Source organism: Macaca nemestrina, chromosome 8 (genome assembly GCF_043159975.1).
Source record: "Macaca nemestrina isolate mMacNem1 chromosome 8, mMacNem.hap1, whole genome shotgun sequence".
In the NCBI taxonomy this organism is placed as follows: Eukaryota; Metazoa; Chordata; class Mammalia; order Primates; family Cercopithecidae; genus Macaca; species Macaca nemestrina.
The window spans coordinates 44,195,493-44,201,492 of NC_092132.1; positions in this window are offsets into that span (position 1 = coordinate 44,195,493).

The window sequence follows — 6,000 nt, forward strand, 5'->3', positions numbered from 1 at the left end:
CTTTTACCCTCATTTTTTTTTTTTTTTTTTTTTGAGACGGAGTCTCACTCTGTCACCCAGGCTGGAGTGCAGTGGTGCAATATCAGCCCACTGCAACCTCCACTTCCCATGTTCAAGAGATTCTGCTGCCTCAGCTTCCCGAGTAGCTGGGACTACAGGCGCAAGCCACCATGCACAGCTAATTTTTTATTTTTGTAGAGACGGGGTTTTACCATGCTAGTCAGGCTGGTCTCAAATTCTTGACCTCAGGTGATCCACCCGCCTCGGCCTCCCAAAGTGCTGGGATTACAGGAGTGAGCCACCACGCCTGGCCTCCATCAAATATTTATTGAGTGTGTACTATATGTTGGGACTACAACAATGACCAAAATAGACATGTTTCTTTCACCATGGGGCTTACCTTCTAGCTAGGTGTTTCTAAAAAGGGAACATTTAAGCTGAGCCCCCTAAATTTACAAGGAGATAGCCCTACTGAAATGAGGTAGTTCCAAGCAGAGGTAATGGCATACATAAAGAACTGGCATTGGAAAGTATGTGGTTTTCTACAAGTGCAATCAAAAGTCCAGTGGGCTAGAATGTAGAGAATGAGGAGAAGGGTGAACCTAATAAGGCAAGGAAGATAAACAGATACCAGCCCATGTAGCAGAGCTTGTATGGCCACAATAAAAAGTCTAGATTTCTTTCTAAAGGTAACTAGAAATCACTGAAAGGTGATGTGCCTTCATAATGATAACTCCAGTGTTGAAGGGCAAGAGTGGAAGTGGAAAGATTAGTTAGAGTCTTGCTACTCAGTGTGTTCCACAGACCAGCAGCATCAGAGTCACATGGGAGCTTATCATAAATGCAGAATCTTGAGCCCTTCCACAAACCTAGAATCAGAATCTTAATTTTAACAAGATCCTTAGGAGACTCATTTGCACATTTAAATCTGAGAAACACTAAGTTGGAAGATGCTACTAGCTTGGCCAAAGGTAGTAGCTGAGGAAATGGAAACGTAGAGGGAATTAATATCTTAAAGACAGTCACAGGCATGAGGACTTGGGTTGGAATTAAAAGCAGGTATCAGAGGAACAGTGTTTAAGACACATGGAGATAGTGGCTGAATGCATGCATGGAACACTAGTTTCTGGTGTCAAGAGATTATTTCAAGCAAAAGTCCAGTACCCTGGAGAGCTCCCATAAAGCAATGGTTGCGTCAAGATGAAAGTCTTAAGAATCACAAGTATACATATGTAACAAACCTGCACGTTATGCACATGTACCCTAGAACTTAAAGTATAATAATAATAATAAATTAAAAATAAATAAATAAATAAATAAATAAATAAATAAATAAACATTAAAAAAAAAAAAAGAATCTACAGAGATGCCAGGCGCGGTGGCTCACGCCTGTAATCCCAGCACTTTGGGAGGCCAAAGCGGGTGGATCACCTGAGGTCAGGAGTTCGATACCAACCTGACCAACATGGTGAAACCCCGTCTCTACTAAAATACAAAACTTAGCTGTGCGTGGTGGCGTGCACTGTAATCTCAGCTTCTTGGAGTGCTGAGGCGGGAGAATTGCTTTAACCCAGGAGGCAGAGGTTACAGTGAGCCAAGATCACGCCATTGGATTACAGCCTGGGCAACAAGAGCGAAACTCCGTCTCAAAAAAAAAAAAAAAAAAAAGAAAAGAAAGAAAAGAAAAAAGAAAATGAATCTACAGAAGAAAGATGCCACTTAGCCTTAAACCCTTAAAGTCATCCTCCTGGGAAAGTTCTGATGATCACTAGATTAAGTTCTACGGTTCCTATGAATCATCTTCATTACTCAAAGAGTTTTCTGTCCCACACGATGGAATGGCTATGATGTCTGCTATGATTTGCATACTGTAGTGAAATTATAATCCTAAGGAGGTCAGAAAGAAAAGATGAGGTAGAGGTGAGAGGGAGACACCTTTCTTGATACCATTTGCTTTGTCTCCTGGAACAGGGGCTGAAGTTGGATCCAGGTTCAGGGATTCAACTCCAAATAGAAACTGCCAAAGAATTAACTAAAGTAAAATTCTGAAAGTGAAAAAGTGTCAGATTTAGGGGATATTGTGAAGGAAAAAAGTATAGCTTGGTGAAGGATGGGGGAGGGAGAGAGTGGAGTACAAGAACCCCTAATTGCTGCCAGGGTCCTCCTATTGCTCTCATCTGTCCTGCCTAGGGTTGTGAGTAGCAAATATAGAAATTCCATTAAAAGTCCCCTGACCCTATGAGATACCAACCATGTCACTCCCACTAAAATGATTAAAATGAAAGACAAGTGTAAGTGATAATGTGAAACAATTAGAACTTCGTACATTGTTGGTGAGAATGTAAAATTGTACAACCATTATGGAAAAGTTCTGAGAGTTTTTTATGAAGTTAAACATACACCTACCATATGACCCAGTAATTCTACTCATAGGCAAAACAAACCCCCGTGACGAGACTTGGCCAGGCGCGATGGCGCATACCTGTAATCCCAGAATTTTTGAAGGCCGAAGTGGGTGGATCATCTGAGATCAGGAGTTCGAGACCAGCCTGGCCAACATGGTGTAACCCTGTCTCTACTGAAAATACAAAAAAATTATCTGGGCTTGGTAGCAGGTGCCTGTAGTCCCAGCTCCTCAGGAGGCTGAGACAGGAGAATCACATGAACCCGGGAGGCGAAGGTTGCAGTGAGCTCAGGTCATGTCACTGCACTCCAGCCTGGGCAACAAGAGCAAGACTCTCAAAAAAAAAAAAAAAAAAAAAAGACTTTTACAGGACTCTTTGTAGCAGCTTTATTCATAGTAGACATAACTAGAAACAACTCAAATGTTTCTCAACAAGAAAATAGATAAATTGTGGTGTATTTGCATAGTAGAATATTGCTCAGTAATAAAAAAGAACAAACACATATGCACAACACAAGGATAAATCTCAAAAAGATTATGGATAAACAAACTGTGGTCTATTTACATAATGAAATGTTATTCAGCAATTTAAAAATAGTGAACAATGGATACATGCAACAACAGGGATACATCTCAAAAACAAGAACTCAGATACAAAAAAAATAGAAAAATAAGAGTATGTATCATATGATTCCATTTATAAGAAATTCTAGACAAAGCAAAAATAATCTGTGTTAATGGAAGGTTAGGCTATTATTGCCTGTTGTCTGGGGCAAGAACTGAAAGAAAGAAGAGAGGAGGTAAGCTCCTGGAGTGACAGAAATGTTCTACATTTCTTTTTTTTTTTTTTTTTTTTTGAGACGGAGTCTCGCTGTGTCGCCCAGGCTGGAGGGCAGTGGCTTAATCTCAGCTCACTGCAAGCTCCGCCTCCTGGGTTCATGCCATTCTCCTGCCTCACCCTCCAGAGTAGCTGGGACTACAGGCGCCCACCACCTTGCCCGGCTAGTTTTTGTTTTTGTATTTTTTAGTAGAGACAGTGTTTCACCGTGTTAGCCAGGATGGTCTCAATCTCCTGACCTCGTGATCCGCCCGTCTCGGCCTCCCAAAGTGCTGGGATTACAGGTTTGAGCCACCGCGCCTGGCGATGTTCTACATTTCAATTGAGGAGATGCTTACTTAGGTGTTTACATTTGAAAGAACTAATCCAATGAACAGCTACAATCTATGAGTATTATTAGATATAAATTTTCCTTCAATATAAATAAAATTTTAATTACAACAATAAGAAAATCCCTTCAGTCTTTGCCTCATTCTAAGGGCACAGTCCATATCTGCTGGGTTGTTTCACCCTAGAAAAATCTGTGAGAGGCCAGGTGCAGTGGCTCACACTTTGGGAGGCCAAAGTGGGAGGATTGCTTGAGCCCAGGAGTTTGAGACCAGCCTGGGCAACATAGTGAGACCCTGTCTCTACAAAAAAATACAAGAAATTAGTCAGGCATAGTGCATGCACTTGTAGTCCCAGCTACTTGAGAGGCAGATGTAGGAGGATTGCTTAAGCCCAAGAAGTCGAGGCTGCAGCGAGCCATGATCACACCACTGCACTCCAGCCTGGCAAAAGAGCGAGATCCTGTCTCGTGAAAGAAAGAAAGCAAGAATCTGTGAGGGATATTCAATAATCCTTCCGATTCAGAAAGAATGTGGCAGAGGGACTGGCAGTTTGCCCAAGTGGTTGGTGCAAAGCTTGAAGCAGCTGGGTTTAGCAAAAGCTTTCATGCAACTTAAAACAATGCCAGTAACGTGTGACCATGAAATTGTAACATCCCCGCTGGAGCCTGTGTGTCACTGGAAATCTCATTTAGAGTGAGCTCGCATCTCCTTCTAAGCCACAGAGCCTGATGAATTGCTCAGCTGCTCTTTCAAGCAGTTCCGGTTTCAATGGCAACTGGGGAAGGAAAAACTCCAGGTTTTCAGAGTTGTGAAAAACCAGTCCAGTATAAAAGAACCTAAAAGAGGAGCCAGTGAATAAGACTATAGAATAATGAGCTCACATGCTCTGAGTTTGCTCCTCTTTTTTCCCATTGCCAGTTCAGTCCCAGTTCTGGTAGAGTTTTGCAACAACTCCCTCCCAAGGAGGTTACTTCAACCAACATGTTGTATTTACTGTGACCCAGGTATCATGCCATGTCGACGGAACGCAGACAAAACACAGATACTGATCCTTGGGAAAGTTAAACTAGTGGATATTAGGCTGTTGTTACATCCATTATGTAACTTCATCCTTACAACCTCTCTGTAAGGTAAGTAAAGCAGGAATAGTTCCAACTCCCATTTCACAAATGAGGAAACCGAGACTCAAGAGAAATTAAATGAGTTGCCCAAGGCCACATAGCAGATAGTAAAGCTGAGGTTTGAATTCAGGTGTTCTTATGCTAGGTCCTCTGTTCTTTCCAATTCATGATGAAAATGTATATAAAATAGGTATGATTCTTTCTCCACTATAAATTCATGAAAGCCTTGGATCTGAAGAATGTTGGGCACTCGTAAGCACAGAACTAATGAAAAGGAAAAGAATCAGGACAGGGTCAGCCTAGCTCTCAGGAAGGCACCTAGGCTATCAGTTGTATACTGTCTGAAGGGATATGCAGATTACTGGCCTGGCTCAGACAAGTGGTCCATATCCGCAGGGATGTGAGCAGATGAACAGATGATGGTGAATGTTAACCAGGTGTCTCAGTCCATTTGGTGCTACTATAACAGAATACCACAGACTGAGTAATTCAATAAGAACAGAAATTTATTTCCCACAGTTCTGGAGGCTGTAAGTTCAAGATCAAGATGCTGGCATCCAGTAAGGATCTTCTCACTGCATCCTCACATGACAGAAGATGGAAGGGCAAGTGGAAGATGGACAAGTACTGTGTCTTCACATGGCAGAAGAGCAGAAGAAGGCAACGCAAGTCCTTTTTATAGCAGCATTAATTCATTCATGAGGGCCTCATTATCTAACTTCCCACTAGGCCTCACCTCCCAATATTGTCACATTGGAGATTATGTTTCTGACACATTAATTTGAGGGGACAGTCAACCCATAGCACTGGGGAAAGTTAGTCAAGTTAATTAATTCCATTCTTTTTCATCAACAATGTCATTCAAAGGTCCCAGATCTATAGGTGAGAGGCACAGGAAGCACAGCATGGCAGGGAGAGCATCGGTGTCCCAGCAAGAGAGGACTCACAGTAGGTTTCTACATCTCTATCAGAGTTCTTGATGGAAAGCAACAGAATCAGACTGTAGCTCCCTTTAGCAAAAAAAAATACTTTTTTAAGGACACAGGTGGCTCCCAAGTCTAAGAAAAAATTGAGGGACCAGACCTCAGAAGGGGGAGGAATCAGGGCAATTCTCAGGATTCAGGTAGCAACAATAAATGAAAAATCTCTTCCCAGTGTCAACTTCAACAGTTTTCTATGCTTTTTTCTTTTCACCCAAGATCAATTTCCAGTAGAGGAGACAGCCTGATTGCCTGAGCTTGAGCCACCTGACTTCACTTTGGCAGGTGACAGAGATACACCTTGAATAATAGAACCCTGAAAACTGTG